The 18,970-nt window shown below is 42.1% G+C and overlaps 1 long non-coding RNA gene across 4 annotated transcripts in view; it reads right to left on the bottom strand.

Annotated features, from left to right (window-relative positions):
- LOC134983737 (uncharacterized) overlaps positions 1-18,970 on the bottom strand; it is a 1,747,570-nt gene that overhangs the window by 1,617,483 nt on the left and 111,117 nt on the right. The window lies entirely within an intron of this gene.

Raw genomic sequence — 18,970 nt, 5'->3', positions numbered from 1 at the left:
TACAGTACGTATGACAATAGTGAAATCATCATAATAATACCATTAATTAAGAAAATACTTATAATATCCGCGCTTTTGGTACAGTATTTTGTTGTTGAACTTTCATGTTATTGCTTTTGCATGATGACAGATCAAGTAGAAATACTTAGGGCTACTGTGCAATAAACAAATTACAGTAAGATAGGATGAATCACCCAATGAAAGAAAGTTTAAAAGAATTCTCTTGATTCAAAGTATATGGATGATACTACATAAAATACATTTTGAGACATGTATCATCATTATTACCTTATTTAAAAAAAGTTTAAAGATTGTAGTAATAGTTACACTTTTTAAACCAAAAGCATTGAGAGGTGCAAAAAAATACCAGTTATTGAACATATAAAGCCAACTAATAATAATAATAATAATAATAATAATAATATATTGCAGGAAAACTAGGGGGAGCAGTAAGCAGGGTGCACTATAAAAGAAAAAAGTGGAAAATCTCTAAAGAGATCTAGAACTTATCTTGAGCTGTCAAAGAGGGTAGATGCACTGACGGAATGTGGTTAATTTACCGGCTGTTTGGATCCCGGCATTTAGGACACCAACGCCGGAATCCCGACAGCTGGTGAAATCCTATTGGTCTGAATCCTGACCGAGGCCAGGGATTCCCACTCGAATGGTGGTCTATGCCACCACCCAAGAGGGAATAGAATAGTGTGGCGAGCGAAGCTTGCCAGTGGGCCCGATAAGCGCAGCGATTCTGTGACAGGACTTGCAGCGCTCCCTGCAGGCATTCCGCGTCGGTCTCCTGACAGCTGGGGTCCCAAATGGTGGTAAACCATACCGAACCTGTGCTGTCTACTTCTCCCACTTGCCAGACACATGGTTCACCTCCATGTGGGGCTTTTACAATGGCTACCTTCCTGGCACGAACGTATGGGATATGACTGCACTGCAACCAGTAGTGCGTTACCTAAGCAGGTTGCATACCATACGTCAGCAATGCCACTCTGCCATTTGTTTGGAGAAAATCCATTCTTCCTATGTGCAGAACTGTTATCCTCCTCCTGTTTCAGACCCCTTGCACCAGTAGAATGCTGTGCGAATGACAACCCAAGACACATGCGCCAAAACCCAAAGTGCTAGAAGGGGAACTTAGTTCCCGACTGAACACAAATATGCATCTGCAGAAATAATCTGCAGCAGGAGGGATTAAAGATGAGCACCAGTGATGGATATAAAAGGTATGGGGTTAGGAGGTCAACTTTTGGCACCAGGGGGGGAGGGGTAGGAGTTTGTGTATGCTGCCCCATAAAAAAAAATTGGCTGGGGGGGATATAGTAAAAATAAAAAAATACACTTATTAATTTTTCTGAATTTACAAAGAAAAATTATGGGTAAATTATGAAATTTCTTGTATGGGGTGTTTTTCTTCTATTAAAATAATGTTGCTTCCTAAAATTCTATATCTATTTAGAGCCATACCGTACCTAGTACCAATTAAACTTCTTAATGAATTCTACTCAGTAATTTTTAACTTTGTCTGGAAAGGCAAAAGACCTAGAATGGCTAGTGTCACGCTCGGCGAAGATTGGGGTTCCAACAACCGAACTTGGGATGGGAGGACAGCTGACTGTGTAGGAAATAGAGGAGGTGGCTGAATGTAGTTCTTCCTCATGAGGTGGAGGCCTAGTAGGTGTAGAGTTAGCTGGTGAGCAGAAGAAAGAGTGAGGACTCTGTAGGAGGTTAACTGTATCTTTAATGAAGAAACAACTGTACACCGATACTTGAGGAATTGAAAGACATGGGAAAAGAACTGGAGTCAATGATTAAACGATTTGAGGAATGGATCTGAAGATCACCGGTATTTGAGGAATTGAAGAACTGTGATTTATGATTGGTAGACAAGGCTGAAGGAGACTGGTTTTGAAGAACTGAAAGACTGTGGCTTGAGCTTGGAGAGCGAGACTGAAGAACTCAGATTCTGAAGAAACAAAGACTGTGGGTTGGGCTTGGAAAGCGGGGCTGAAGAACTCAGATTCTGTAGAAATGAAAACTGTGGTTTGGGCTAGCGAGATGCCCGCAGGAACCACCATTTAGCACTGAAGCTCCTAAATGACCGGGAGCCTGTGAGCGCCTCCACGAGTGGCGATGGGTTAAGTGACAGGACTACAGCAGAGATAGATCACGGACTGATGATGGCAACTGGAGCCAGGGAACCAGGAGCAGCCTGGGAGCACAGAGCTGGAGCACCTTTCACTGGAAAGTAACTTGAAGCACTGGCACTCTCTCCCTGAGCCAGCCCCCTTTTATAATGGTAGACTGCACCGGATTGGCAGGAAGCAGAGTGTGAATTCAATTGTCAGATCTCTGGTCTCCAACATGGCCACCCCCAGCACTGGGGACATTATCAGCTGCAGCACTTTAGCTAACCCAGCTCCGGCCCCGACTTCCTGAAACAGTCACCGCCAGAGGACTCTGATGCAGCGACTACCCACCGCAGAGCCTGGCTCACCAAACCCGGCCCCTGACACACGTGCCCAAGGACCTGCTGCAAGCAACTCCCCACCGTCGCAGCCGCACCAACCACTGTGATGGCAACCCCCGGGAGACTGCACTGGAGGTAAAGCTCTGGATACTGACAGCTAGAGCCCGGCTGTTTAGATCTAAACCTAGGGGTGACCTAGCTTCACCCAATCTAGAGTTATATCAACATGCCTGCCTTCTTGATCAACTGAAAGATTGGCTCTCCCCTGAGCCAGTAAAACCCTGGGTTTTCCTTTACAAGACCTAATTTGTGTTAAGACTTTGGATAGACCTTCTTATTCTGTGACCTTGAAAAGTATTTTGGATACCCTCATTGTCTGGGACAAGCTTACTAGTTCATTGGTAGAATTTTCACTTCCATCTTCTACTATGAACTTATTGGCGGTTTCCAAATTAATCCCTGATCTATCCCTTCAGAATATGACTTGGGCATTTTGGCAATTAGAGACCTATATGATGGTCCCCATCTTCAGTCTTTTCAACAACTTCAACTCAAAACGCTTTATCCTTGAAAGATTTTTACAAATATTTGCAAATAAGAAACTGGGTTTTGACCGACTTACCTTCTGCACAACTTCTTTCTTCTCCCCTTCATGGGGGTCATTCCAAGTTGATCGTAGCTGTGATAAATTTAGCACAGCTAGGATCAGGCACTCAGACATGCGGGGGGACGCCCAGCACAGGGCTAGTCCGCCCCGCATGTTAGTGTGCCCCCCCCCTCCCCCGCAGAAATTCAAAATCATCGCACAGTGGTGATACTTTTGCATTTGAGGAGTAACTCCTGGCCAGCGCTGCTCCTGCGGGTAGCCGGGAGAGCCTCTTTGCTGCCCGGGTCGCAGCGGCTATGTTTGACGTCATGCAGCCGCCGCAGCCCACCCCCCCAACGGTCCGGCCATGCCTGCATTGGCCACACCATGCCCCCTAAATGGCGGCTTAAAGTCGCCATCCAGCCCCCTCCCACCCAGCAACTGCCTCTGCCTGTCAATCAGGCAGAGGCGATCGCTAGGCAACGACAGCCTTCGGCGCATGCGCAGTTCCGACCCAATCACTGCGCTGCGATGTGTTTTGTCTAAACTTTCCATTGCAGGTCATAAGGGCAGAATTTCCTCATGGTATAACACTTTAATGTTTTCTTTTGAGGATAAAAAACTTCAAATTCAAATCAGATGGGAGTTTGAACTTAAAATATCTCTAACGGATGAGGATTGGCATACTGTTTTCTCAAATATTTTTAAAATGCCCAAATGTCTCAACCATTCTTAAATGATGTTTAAATTAATACACGGTATCCATCACACTCCAGATAAGTTGCATAAAATACAGTATGGCCTGTGTCATCTAAACTGTGTTGAAGACAATGCGGCCTGGAGGGTACATTAGTACACATCTTTTGGTCTTGCCCAGTAATTAGCTCCCTATGGAAGGAAGTTTTTAAACTAATTAACTTGGTTACTGAAGAGTCCCTCCCTCAACTTCCTGAAATTGCTCTTTTACATGTTTTTCCCTCTGTCTGTTCAAGCACATAACAAATATGTTATAGGACATATATTTATAGCCACGAGAGCTGCTTTGGCTCAATACTGGAAAAGAGCGGATCCCCCTCAACTATCGAAAATTATATCAAACATTCAGCGTAGCTTTGAAATGGAAACTATTGGATTTAAATACTCTACATCCTCCTCTTCCCCACTGATTAAGTGGCAACCCTGGCCAGCTTACTAAGCTACTTATGTGGCCCTACCTAACATTTCAGCTTAATGTACTATTTACCTCACTTTATAATAATCTTCCTCGGGTCTTTATCAATTGACATAAGTTTCTCGCCTTAACATATTAAAATTGGACAATTTAATTAATCTTGTTGAGTTTCATGTTCCCAAGTGATTTTTTAATAATTCATTTGTGCTCTTGCGAGTTACTTGGTTTGTGCTGTAGTGGGCATGTTTCCCTTTAAATTTTATTTTGTCCCTTCTTTATCCTGTCGTAATTTTTTGTTTTCTGTACTAAACAACTCATTACAGATTATGTGTAATATTAATGCTGTGCTTTTATGTATATTGCTATATTTAATCTGTGATGTATAATTTTCCCTTTCAATAAAAAAATGAGTTTAAAAAAAATTACACTTACTGTATAGTGACATGTGGGAAGGTAGCAGACTAAATTGTGAGCACACTGACACTGGGGGTGAGGATGGGGGCTTCTTCACAATCCATTACCACTTGGGGAGTGGTAGTTAATAACACAGGGGAATATATGCCAGTGGGGGTATTTCTAATAGGGGTGGGAAGTAAAATTACAATGTGGGCCAATGAACATGGGAGGTGGGGAGGGGGGGGGGGTTAAAAAAAATTGTTAGTTACGGGAAGTGGTTACAGAAAAAGCAGAAACAGTTTGTAAAAAGAATATCATTTTAAAAGGTTTAATGTGCATTGCAGTGCTCCTGTGGGTTGCAGTATTTAGAAAGGATGGGGCTTTATTTTAAAATAAGATTTAGAGAACATGAGCAAAATATTATTAATGGTTTAAAACACTTACAGTACTGTGCCAAGGCATTTTTTACTATCATATAACTGCAAACCAGAGGGTTTTACAATGTATGTGTTGAAACTATTAAAATGGGAGGCGATCACAAGACTGACTGTCGGGATCCTGGCAGTCACAATGCCGCCGCCAGAATCCTGACAGTTGGTGAAATGCTGATGCAGGAATACCGGCGCGACAGACTTTTCTCCCTCTGTGGATGTCCTCGACACCGATAGAGAGAGAATCGATTGTGGCAATCACAGCGAGCCCTCAAGGGGCTTTCTAGCGCTCGCTCCACTGCCGGCATACTGGTGGCTGTGATCCCGCTGTCAGGATTATGACAGCCGGGATCCCTGCTGCCGGAAAAAGGTATGTATTACATTAAAATTATGTTGAGGGGGTGACCGATATTGGATACTGTTTATGGAAGAAATGGTATGTACTGTATATTTTAACTACAAGTATTATACTTGTCACAGTAAGCGTTATATGTTATACTACCCAAAGATCTGTTTAGGATTTGTGACTCTGGACCATTTCCCACAGGATAGTGTATTTCTAGCTCCAATCATGTAGCCAAAAATCTGCACAGCTGCTATCACCCCCCCAAAGTGCTTATAATAAGACCTCACCTAGCAATTAGTGCTAAGTGACTGTTCCAAGTACCTGCTCTGAACATACTGTACAGTACATTACAAGTAACTATGGCATCAAACCTTGTCTATACATTTGATATTTCTTCCTGCCACCTCTTTGTAATTATTATGACACTTCAAGCTGTCCTTACTTTGCTGGGCTTGTAGCATTTTTTCTTCTACTGATTAGGCGGCCTTGGAATAACAAACGAGGTACATGAATTGACTAGCTTAACTAGTTTTGGACATGAAACAGGCAGCACTCTGCGGAGAGGATAGGAGGGCCGAATACTTCTCATTTATAGATCAGTGTGTGTTTGTGTGTGTGTGTACTAAATAAACTCATGTACAGTATTATATTGTAAGAATGATTTAAAAAATGAAAGTGTTAATAGTTAATTTTTATTAAAAAAATAGATAGATAGATAGATAGATAGATAGATAGATAGATAGATAGATAGATAGATCACCCAACAGGAATAATAGGAAAAATAGTAGAAATGTGGGCGCTCAAGGAAACTTTAAGTACAACGGCTGCTGGTTTTGTAAAAATAAAATGACATTTATTGGTACAAATAAAATATAAAAAAGAGAAAATCAACATGTATTATTTAGTTGCCATGTGGCAGCTACAACAAATTAATAAAACAGATTACAATGATATTGCAATGGTTAAAAAAAAAGGTTAATATACTAGCAATCTCTGTGTCCTGGGTCCCAGGACTTTAAGTAATATTTGTGCACTGTCCCAGTTTTTATTTTGTTAGTTCTTTTGCATGCATGCTTTAAACTGTTAATAATAGGGAATTGAGTGCTGTTAGTGGCTCAGATGTACTTTGCGGGAAATAGAAGAAATAAGGCTGTAGATGAAATAGTGCCTGTTTATACTTCACCAATTGGTGTGGCTAAGTGCCAGTCCCGCAACTGTCTCCCTCCAAACAGCTGGCCGCTCTGCGGCGGTCTTTCTTAGGTCGTGCCTGGTGTGTTTGGCACTGTGTCCTGTAGGCCTGTATTCTGCTGCTTCGGGAGCGGAGACAGTGAGCCGTCTGTGCAAAATCCTGGGCAGCAGGGGACGCCGCAATGCCGCGGTTCACGACTTCCGGTTACGGTGCTTCCGGCTTCCGGTTATGCCGTCCACCTGCGTTCCACTGTTGTGCAAGTCACCTGACGCGTTTCTCCGCCTACACAATGGGCGGTTTCTTCAGAGGTATAGCTTAGAGGTGATTACGGTCTCTTTTTATACCCACTTATCCAACCTTATTGGTTACCAAAACAGGAGGATAATTTTTAACCCTTTCTAAGTGATTGCGTTTTTCTAAAAAACAGAAACCAGCAGTATGTCAGCAATAGCTGAACCTTATTTGTATTAACCATTACATACAAATAATCAATAAGCAATGTTTTAGTATACAACGTTATGTGAGCATAATGAGCTCATTAGACCACACTGAGATGCAAATGAAATATATATAAATTCATATAAATTCATACAAAACATTATAAATAATGATTAAATAGGAGTAATAAACCTATATGAAAATTATGAGTCCAATCAATTTAATAAATTATACTCAATGATAATAAAAAAATGTTTATTTATATATATATATATATATATATATATATATATATATATATATATGGGAAATAAAAATGGATTCAAAATAAAATATATGGTAAGCATAAAATAAAATAAAGAATAATGAATAAAATTAAATAGAAATACAATATATAAAATATATGATATAATCATTAGCTAATCCTGCAAATAATAAATTTCTCAGACAAGAGAGGAAGAGGGGGAAATAGAATAATATAGCACAGTATAAGGGAAATTGGAGAGCTACATCTGGTGTCTCTATCCTTATATTGTATACATCATATATATCTTCAGTATAAATAGATTATAAGGATATATAATTGTATCGTAGACCAATAGTACAGATGATAAATTTCTTGGACATGAGTGGGAGAAGGGAATAGAGCACAGCAGGGAAAGGAGGAGAGAACCGCACCTGATGTCTCTATCCTTATATCATATGCATCATATACAACATAAACATCTTCAGTATAAACTGGATGTTTTAAACTGGTTAGATAATTATAACCGTAAACCCTTTGTAATATTGGTGCCGAAACATTTGAACAATGCTACCGGTACTAAAGAATTTTAAATGGCACTCGAGAGGCAAAATCAGTTTGCTGGAAGACACGTATTATTGTCAACATTTCGGGGTGTATACCCCTTTCTCAAGACATACCAGAACACACAAATACATAAATGCCGCTGTGCATGAGGAGTGCCTATTAGGAACCCTACAATTGCGTGCTGGAGCCATTGCCAACTGGACCACCACCTATGGGCTATTAACATTGTCACTCCTGGACTGGTAAATATTTGGAACTGACAGTCCCCACAGTGAAAGGCCTTCTGCAGTACATGTCCACCTACCACTGGATTACACGGCGATATGTCCCTTATCCTAAACATATCAAAGACTTTTATAGTCTAAAAGCTCCTATTAATACATTTTTAATACATTGTGTGTTGTAATAGTAAGGCAGAGATCTCTTCCTTATAAACATTTAATTTTTAATAAATAACCTATCAACTGTTTTTAAAATAATACACCTGTCTGTTTACATTAATGTAGTTAGCGCTGTGTTGCTTTTATATTACGTTTGTTGGCTTGACTATCCATTTTATAACAGCTGCTTAGAAAACCAGCTCGGACCAAGCACGTGGGCTTTTTGCTTCTAGGAGCAAAATATTTTTCCTAATCAAAATACATAAATGCACTTACCCTTATAACCTGATCCAGCATTTACGATTCCCGCCGCCGCAAACATGCCACGAGCAGCCGGAATTTGTCACATGCTGCACTTCCGGGTTGCAGGTCCCAGCAATTACCATAACAATGTCGCAGTTTGCATTCCACAGGAGGCGCATGACACACCACTGCCAGTCGCAATGCTGCAGAGAGGGAGGGAGAGGGAATGTGGATTACAATATACCAACATTCATGTATTGGATAAAAGAAACACTGAATACAATAATGCAAAATACAAGATACATTTTACATACACATAGCTATTCAAATATAGCAATGCAGATTACAAGTACCTCACAGTGGTATCACAGAACCCAAATAGTTGCAAAAGTATATCATCTTAATAGCACTCACGCTAGAGCCTCCAATACTGGTCATAATTTAAAAGGACCAATATTAGCAATTCTTGGTCCCAATAAAACCAACACACCACTTACATGATGCCATTCCAGTTAATTTTGTCATTCAGGCTATTCAGGAACATTGTCCCAAGCCTAAAGATCCATCTAGATTCAGCCAGCAGTAACGCCTTGTGACGATCCCCACCCCTCAATGCGAGCGGGATGTGATCTATCATGAAATACCCTAAGCATGGTCAATGTATGTCCTTTTTCCTTAAAGTGGTGGGCTACTGGTTGATCTAGATTCCTCCCTGCCAAATGAATGGCAGATCGATGACGAGCCATACGCTCACTGAATTGACGTGAAGTTTATCCCGAGTAATAAAAACCACAGTGATAACAGATAACATAAATAACAAATTCAGTCTTACACGTTAATACAGTACATGTCAAATTTCATATAATTTATCTTTATGAGGATGCTTACATTTTTTGCATGGCATCATTTATTTACATGTTGTACAGTTGAAACAACTGTAGCAACCAGGAGGTTTACGATATACATTAGGCTCAGGATTTCTGCCCATCCCTGATATAGAAGACTTTAACAGCGTATCTTTCAGATTCTGGTCTCTTCTGAAAGCCACAACAGGTCTAAAATTATTGAAACATGGAAGATCTTTATCAGATTTAATTAAGGGCCAAAGGGCCTGTGTAGCATGTTTTATGACGGGACTCATGACTGTATATGAGCTAACCCAAGGCATGATATTAGAATTCACACGGGTCTTAGGTTGCAATAATTGAGATCTAGGCATACCGATCACTTGTTGTTTTTGAATTAATAATTAATTACGATCATAGCCACACTATGCAAACTTAGCAATTACCATATCCAGTCTATCAGACAATACTGAATGATCACTAACAATCCTAGCTACCCTCATCATCTGTGACAAGGGCAGCCCCCATTTCAAAGTCGGCAGGTGATGACTGTTGGCTCTAAGAAACGTGTTTCGATCCATATCTTTGTAATAAACATCTGTACTGACAGTACCATTATTAATCATCACTATAACATCAATAAATTGCATCATTTCAGAACTGCAAGAATAAGTTTATTTAATAGAAGAATCCATCCAATTCATCTCATCGACCAAAGATACAAATTCCGCCATACCCCCGGTTCACAGAATGAAAATATCATCTAAGTATCAGGAGTATGGCAGAAGAAGTTTACTCACATCAGGGCAATTCAAAAACAGCTGTTCTTCTAATTTGAATATGAAGAAGTTCGCATATGAAGGGGCCACTGCAGACCCCATGGCACAGCCACGTAATTGGAGATAGAACAGACTATTGTACAAAAAATAATTATGGTATATCGTTAACTCAAGAAGCTATATAAATAAATCATGATCAAAAATCTCCGGATGATCCTTAAGGAAGACGTGCATAGCCTTCACAACTTCCACATGGGCTATGGAGGTGTAGAGGCTACACACATCCAGACAACACATGATAGTACACTCCAGTACTGGGGGAAAAAATAATTAATGACTTCATAAAACTAGTAGTGTCCTTCAAAAAATATTTAGGTAGTAAAGGCTGTAAAATAAAATCCAACAGTGGAGCAATAGTTTGCAGTAGAGCGTCCCGGGCAGAGATAATGGGCCTTCTGGGAGGCTTCACACTATCTTTGTGAAGCTTATGGATTGTGTATAAAACCGGAGTTTTCGAAAATCCTTAAACAGGATTTTCTGCATGGTTCCGTTCATAAATCCATTATCCACTGCTGATTTAAGAACAAGTTGAACCTCTCTCTAGTATTCCTTAGTTGGATACCTCTGTAATTTGGAATAAACCTCAATATCTGTCAGTTGGCATTCTCTCTCACTATTGTAATCGCTGAGATTTTGTACCACAATGGCCCCGCCCTTGTTGGCGGGGCTGATTAGAATATCATATTTAGAAAGATTTTTTAATGCTAGTGCTTCTTCTTTATATACATTTTTCTGGACTCTCCCAGGAGCTGCCATTAATTTTGAAAGAGAGTCATATAAAAGTTGATTAAACGTCTTTATTGAATTGGTGGATACTGGGTCAAAAACTGATTGTGAATGTGCTTGTGTAAAGTTGTCAAAAATCGATGCAGTTGTATTAGCTGGTTTAGACTGGTAGTACACTCTAAGTCGCAATTTACTAACATAACATAAACTTGATCATAAATTTCGACTTAGAGAGTACTACCAGTCTAAACCAGCTTAAACAACTGCATCGATTTTTGACAACTTTACACAAGCACATTCACAATCAGTTTTTGACCCAATATCCACCAATTCTTCAATAAAGACGTTTAATCGACTTTTAGATGACTGTTTCAAAATTTGTGGCAGCTACTGGAAGAGTCCAGAAAAAAAGTACCTAAAGAAGAAGCACTAGCATTAAAAAATTGTTTCTAAATGTGATGATATTATAATCAGGCCCGCCGACAAGGGCGGGGCCATTGTGGTACAAAATCTCCACGATTACAAGAGTGAGAGAGAATGCCAGCTGACAGATATTGAGTTTTTTTCCAAATTACAGAGGGATCCAATTAAGGAATACCAGAGAGAGGTTCAACTTGTTCTTAAATCAGCAGTGGATAATGTATTTATGACCGGTACCATGTTTAAAGAATTTCCAAAAACTCTGGTTTTATACACAATCCATAAGCTTCACAAAGATAGTGTGAAGCCTCCCGGAAGGCCCATTATCTCTGCCCGGGACTCTCTACTGCAAACTATTGCTCAACTGCTGGATTTAATTTTTTCAGCCTTTATTACCTTTAAAAAAATCTTTTTTGAAGGACACTAGTTTTATTAAGTCATTAATTATTTTTTCCCCAGTACTGGAGTGTACAATCATGTGTTGGCTGGATGTGTGTAGCCTCTACACCTCCATAGCCCATGTGGAAGGTGTGGAGGCTATGCGCATCTTCCTTAAGGATCATCCGGAGATTTTTGATCATGATTTATTTATACAGCTTTTGGAGTTGACGTTATACTGTAATTATTTTTTGTATGATAGTCAGTTCTATCTCCAGTTACATGGCTGTGCCATGGGGTCGGCAGTGGCACCTTCATATGCGAACATCTTCATGTTCAAATTACAAGAACAGCTGTTATTGAATTGCCCTGATGTGAGTAAACATCTTCTGCTGTACGCCTGGTACATGGACAATATTTTCATTCTGTGGACCGGGGGCATAGTGGAATTTGTATCTTTGGTCATTGAGATGAATCTGATGGATTCTTCTATTAAATATACTTATTCTTGCAGTTCTGAAATGATGCAATTTCTTGATGTTAAAGTGATGATTAATAATGGTACTCTGTGTACAGTTGTTTATTACAAAGATGTGGATCGAAACACGTTTCTTCGAGCCAACAATCATCACCCACTGGCTTTAAAATGGGTGCTGCCCTTGTCACAGATGACGAGGGTAGCTAGGATTGTAATTGATCATTCAGTATTGTCTGATAGACTGGATACGGTAATTGCTAAGTTTGCATAGCATGGCTTTGATCGTAATGAATTATTAACTCAAAAACAACAAGTGATCGGTATGCCTAGATCTCAATTATTGCAACCTAAGACCCGGGCGAATTCTAATATCATGCCTTGGGTTAGCTCATATACAGTTATGAGTCCCATCATAAAAAATGCTACACAGGCCCTTTGGCCCATAATTAAATCTGATAAAGATCTTCCATGTTTCAATAATATTAGACCTATCGCGGCTTTCAGAAGAGGCCGGAATCTGAAAGATATGCTGGTAAAGTTTGATATATCAGGGATGGGCAGAACTCCTGAGCCTAATATTTTAAACCTCCTGGTTGCTATAGTTGTTTCAACTGTACATGTAAATACATGATGCCATGCAAAAAATAAGCATCCTCATAAAGATAAATTATATGAAATTTGACATGTACTGTATAAACGTGTAAGACTGAATTTGTTATTTATGTTATCTGATGTCCCTGTGGGTTTTTATTACGCGGGACAAACTTCACGTCAATTCAGAGAGCGTATGGCTCGTCATCGATCTGCTATTCGGTTGGCAGGGAGGAATCTAGATCAACCAGTAGCACCACCACTTTAAGGAAAAAGGACATACATTGTCCATGTTTAAGGTATTTCATGATAGATCACATCCCACTCGCATTGAGGGGTAGGGATCGTTACAAGGTGTTACTGCTGGCTGAATCTAGATGGATCTTTAGGCTTGGGACAATGTTCCTGAATGGCCTGAATGACCAAATTAACTCGAATAACATCATGTAAGTGGTGTGTTGGTTTTATTGGGACCAAGAATTGCTAATATTGGTCTTTATAAATTATGACCAGTATTGGAGGCACTAGCGTGAGTGCTATTAAGATCATATACTTTTGCAACTATTTAGGTTCCGTGATACCGCTGTGTGGTAGTTGTTCTCTGCATTGTTATATTTGAATAGTTATACGTATGTACAATGTATCTTGTATTTTGTATTATTGTATTCAGTGTTTCTATTATCCAATACATGAATGTTGGTATATTGCAATCCACATTCCCTCTCCCTCCCTCTCTGCAGTGTTGCGGCCGGCAGTGGTGTGTCATGCGCCAACTGGGGAACGCAAACCGCTGCATTGCTATGGCAACCACCGGGACCTGCGACCCGAAAGTGTGGCATGTGACAACTTCTGGCTGCTCGTGGCGTGAGTGTGGCGGGAAGCGTGAATGCTGGATCAGGGTATTTCAAGGGGGTAAGTGCATTTATGTATTTTTGTGTTATGGTATGTTTTGAGAAAGGGGTATACACCCTGAAATATCAACAATAATACCGGTTTTCCAGCAAACTGTATTCGCCTCTCAAGTGCCATTTATTATTCCTGTTAGGTGAGATATGAAATTGGTGGATTTAGGTACCGAGACTGTCATCTATTAGTATGGAGTGCCAGGTGACCTGGGCTATATATACAGCATGTTTCCATGTGAAGGTAATGTGGAGAATCCAGACTGGGTTTTGGAAGCAGTAGCAGAATCTCAGGTGTGTGATCTGCAGCACCTGGGATTTCCTGATATAAGGGTTTCCAGGGCAGAGTCACCTTGCTCTTGATGGTGGAATAGCTACCCGAGTGATAGGCTGGGTTGTGTGGGTTAGACTAGGGACCACTGGAGCCTATCAAGAGTCTGCTATGCTGTGAGTACCTGTTTGCTACTGCCTGTAATACTGACTGTATGGAATCAACTTGCTATGTGGTGACTTGCTGTGCAAAATAAACACCAAAAGTGTTCATCTAAGTCCCCATGTGTGTGATCTTTGTCACAAATGGTGGAGAATGCGAGCAAGGACACGGTGTACAGCAGAAACTGTCGGTAAGCATACCGGTGTTTAAACTGCAAGTTTTTCCTTTTTCTTTTCTTCCCCTCTGGTTATGAAGTGCAAGTAGCAGCCTTAAAAGGGCCATAGCATTATAGGCAGACTTTGCTGTTATTTGTTAAATAGCCAGCAAAACAGGCAGGTGTTGGCCTGGACTGTTTGATAAGCCTGGCACATTATATTAAACCTCCTAGATTTGTCCTTAAAGGGGCCGCGCAGTGCAAAATGGAGGAGTTACTAAAACACTTTGCTGAACATGCAGCTGGGCAACAAACCCAGATTCAAATGTTACATGAGGGGCAACAAGCCCAGATTCAGATGTTACATGAAAAACAGCAAACTCAAATTCAAACGTTGTGCGATGAGTTAAAAGCACTTAAAAAATCCGAGCCAGAACAGATTCCTTTGCACATTTGAGCGCACAGCCACGCGCTTGGGATGGCCTGTGGAGGAATGGTCTGACAGGCTGGCTCCCTGTTTAACAGGGGAGGCCCATCGGGCATATGTGGACATGACTGTGGCTGAGGCACGCTCCTATCCTGGCCTGAAAAAGGCTATACTGGATAGGATTGGAGTGACTGAGCCCAGCAAAGCTGAAGAACTCCATGACTGGCGGCTCGAGGGCTCTGAGCCTCCCAGGATTCAGCTGGCCAAACTAGCCAGACTGGCAAGGGCCTGGTTGCAGCCAGATAAAAACTCTGCAGTACAGATTGTGGAAGTAGTCGCACTGGACCAGGCTATGTGGGTATTAGACCGCTCGGTGCAGCAGTGGGCCCTGCAAGCTGACCCCCAGACATTTCAGGAGTTGGCAGTGGTGACTGAGTGTAACCTGACGTTGGGAAAACTGAATAAAGTCAGGTCAGGATACGAGCCAACACCCAAACCCAGATCTCAGGTCCCAGTAGTTAAAGCAAAGGCTCCACCTCCCTTGGTGTGCTTTGAGTGTGGTGAGCCTGGTCATGTGAGGCAGGACTGCCCAAAACAGGGCGAGCTGATGGATTGCAGCACGAGGAAAACGGCTCGGCCGTTGGTCCGCATGGCAGTGGCGGGGGTATCCCAAGCAGAGTCCTCTCTGTTCTGGGTGCAGATACAGGTGGAAAACCAGGAGATTTGGGTCCTGGTAGATACTGGCAGTGAGCTCACCATTGTCGCCGCCAACGTGGTTCCTCCGGGAGCAGACAAGGTCCAGCCTCCTGTCAGGGTGTTGTGCGTCCATGGTGATGTGGAGGAGTGCCCACGGGTCTACTTGCGCCTGACCGTTCAAGGTCGGTCGTTAAAGATGTTAGCAGCGGTGACCTTCAGACTCCTGTATCCGTTGATCCTGGGCCAGGACTTTCCGTTGTTACAGGAGCTGGTTACCTGGCATGCTACCAACAAACCATCAACCACCGAAACAACTCAGGAGGTAGAGACCAGAGACTACCAAAGTTTAGCATCCAGGAGAGAGGCTGCCGATCCCAAACCACCCCAAGAGACTGAGTCCGAGGCCCATTGGAACCTAGTTGGTGAGAAGATATCACTGCAGGACTTTGGGAGAGATCAACGCGATGACAGCAATTTGGTACACGCCTTTGAGACTGTTAAAGTAGTTAACCCTTCAGAGGGTGTACCATATTTTGTTTTGAAAAATTACTTGCTATATCATGTTGCTACTTTACAAGGGAAAAGGGTAGATCAGCTCTTGGTTCCCCGAAAACTAGAGCGGTTGGTGTTAGAAGCTGCCCATACGCATTTTTGGGGTGGCCATTTAGGGGAGGAGAAAACACTTTAACGCATCCAGTTAAGGTTCTTTTGGACTGGCATCTATACTTCTGTTAAGAGGTATTGTCAGGAATGCCCAGTCTGCCAGAGAACGGCCCCACAGCAAGAGTTTGGAGCTCCACTGGTACCCATCCCTATAATTTCCGTACCTTTTGAGTAGATTGGTATGGATCTGATAGGGCCAGTGGAAAAATCTGCTCGAGGGCACCAATACATATTGGTGGTAGTTGATTATGCCACCAGGTACCCAGAGGTTATACCCCTGTGCAATATGAAATCTAGCACTATTGCCAGAGAACTACTAACCATGTATACCCGGATAGGAATACCAAAAGAGGTCTTAACGGATCAAGGTACACCTTTCGTGTCTAAACCATTGAAAGATTTATGTCGGTTGCTAACGGTAGACAGGATTACCCCCTCGGTGTACCACCTGCAGACAGATGGCCTGGTAGAAAGATTTACTCAAACCCTTAAGCAAATGATAAAGAGGACCGTGACACAAGAAAAATGAGATTGGGATCTGCTCCTGCCTTACTTGATGTTTGCGGTCAGAGAGGTACCCCAATCCTCTACAAGGTTTAGTCCCTTTGAGCTCCTCTATGGGAGACAGCCCAGAGGAATTATAGATCTCTTAAAAGAAGGGTGGGAAGAACAACCATGCCAGGACCCTAACGTTGTTCAGTTTGTGTCCCAGTTATACCGCCGTCTAAGGCAGATTGTGCCACTACTGAATAAACAAATGGAAAGGGCCCAACAAGTCAGAAACAAAGGTATGACATAACCTCAGTTAACCAGTCCTTTAATTCGGGAGATAAATTGTTCATCCTGGTGCCTACCACAGAAAGCAAGATGTATGCACAATGGCGGGGGCCCTATGAGATCATCGAGGCAGTGGGACTGGTCAATTACAGGGTCCAACAGGAGGGTAGAAGGAGGGAGGTACAAGTCTACCATGTAAACCTGTTAAAACCCTGGAAGGAAACTGCCAATTGGCCCATTTTGGTAGCTAAAAAGATTTCAGAATGCCAGGTACCCATGGAAGTCACGCTTACTCCTGAACAGAAACGGGAATTGGTGAACCTGACAAAATGCTACCAAGATGTGTTTTCTGCCATTCCGGGAAAGACACAGATCATCCGACATGATGTTGTGACTCCACCCTGGGTGGTCATTAAACAAGAGGCCATATCGCATACCCAAAGAAAAGCGGGCGGCAGTAAAGCAGGAGGTGGAAGAGATGTTATGCCTAGGGGTTATAGAGGAATCCACCAGTGAGTGGAATAATCCAATTGTCCTAGTACTGAAGCCTTCAGTTGCTTTATGGTTCTGCAATGACTTCCGTAAATTAAATCAATTGTACCAGTTTGATTCTTACCCTATGCCACGGGTTGATGAGTTGGTAGAAAATTTAGCCAATAGTCAATATCTCACTACACTTGATTTAACAAAAGGTTATTGGCAGATTCTGTTAACAGAAGCTGCTAAGGCAAAAACAGCCTTCTCTACCCCAGAAGGCTTATTACAATATAAAATGCACCCATTTGGTTTACATGGTGCCCCGGCAACCTTCCAGAGAGCTATGAATAAGTTGCTTTGGCCCCACAGGGAATAAGCGACTGCATATTTAGATGACATTGTTATTTTCAGTTCTGACTGGGAGTCACACCTACCAAAGGTAGAAGCCATTTTACAATCTCTATGGGCACACGGGTTTACCGCCAACCCTGAGAAATGTGCCATCGGTATGATTGAAGCCAAGTATTTGGGGTATACTGTGGGCAGAGGACAGGTTAAACCTCAGCCTAGTAAGGTTGAAGCAGTCCTCACCTGGTCTAGACCTAAATGTAAATCACAACTTAAGACATTTCTGTTTGGTCGGATATTATCGCAGGTTCATTCAATATTTTGCCGCTAGAACAGCTCCACTAACTGAATGTTTTGAAAAACAATTCCCAGATAAGATAACGTGGTCTAGACCAGTGGAAACTATTTGGCAGGATTTAAGACGAGCTTTGTTTACCGAGCCTGTCTTGCAAGCTCCTGACTTTAAAAAACAATATGTGTTACAAACGGATGCCTCTGGGACAGGTGTGGAGCTGTCCTATCCCAAGAGGTAGATGGAGAGGAGAAGCCCATCCTCTACCTTAGCCGTAAATTATTGACCAGGGAGCACAGGTACTCAACTGTAGAGCAGGACTGCTTGGCCATTAAATTGGCAGTTTAGTCATTAAGGTATTATTTATTGGGACAAGAGTTTTTGTTTGTCACAGACCATGCACCCTTACAGTGGATGCATACAAACAAAGAGGTGAATGCTCGTGTGACCCGTTGGTTTTTGGCTTTGCAGCCGTTTAAGTTTGAGGTGAGGCATCATCTGGGGAAACAGCACCTCAATGGCGATGCCCTTTCCAGGAGGTTTATTGGTCCTGTTCCTCCAAGCAACCCTATGGTGAAGCTAGGGGAGGAGGAAGAAGGCGAGGTGGGTAACCTCTGGTAGGTAGTGGAAGGCTGTGTACCTGGACAGATGACACAGGTAAAGGTGGGAGAGGCAGAGAGCTCACCTGAATATAGTGTAGCTTCACCAGAGTGGTTGAAGCTAAGGGGTGAGGAGTGTGGCAGAGACAGCATTTTTTCATGTGAAAATAATGGGGAGGATCCAGACCAGGTTTTGGAAGCAGTAGCAGAATCCCAGGTGTGCAGCAGCAACTGGGATTTCCTGATATAAGGATTTCGAGGGCAGAGTCACCTTGCTCTCGATGGTGTAATAGCTACCTGAGTGATAGGCCGGGTTGTGTGGGTTAGACTAGAGACCACTGCAGCCAATCAAGAGTCCGCTATGCTGTGAGTACCTGTATGCTACTGCCTTTAATGCCAACTGTATGGAATCAACTTACTATGTTGTGACTTGCTGTGCAAAATAAACACCCAAAGTG

The sequence above is a fragment of the Pseudophryne corroboree genome, chromosome 1 (genome assembly GCF_028390025.1).
Source record: "Pseudophryne corroboree isolate aPseCor3 chromosome 1, aPseCor3.hap2, whole genome shotgun sequence".
Taxonomy (NCBI): Eukaryota; Metazoa; Chordata; class Amphibia; order Anura; family Myobatrachidae; genus Pseudophryne; species Pseudophryne corroboree.
Note: the sequence above shows the minus strand (reverse complement) of the source record. Positions and strands in the feature narration are given on the sequence as shown.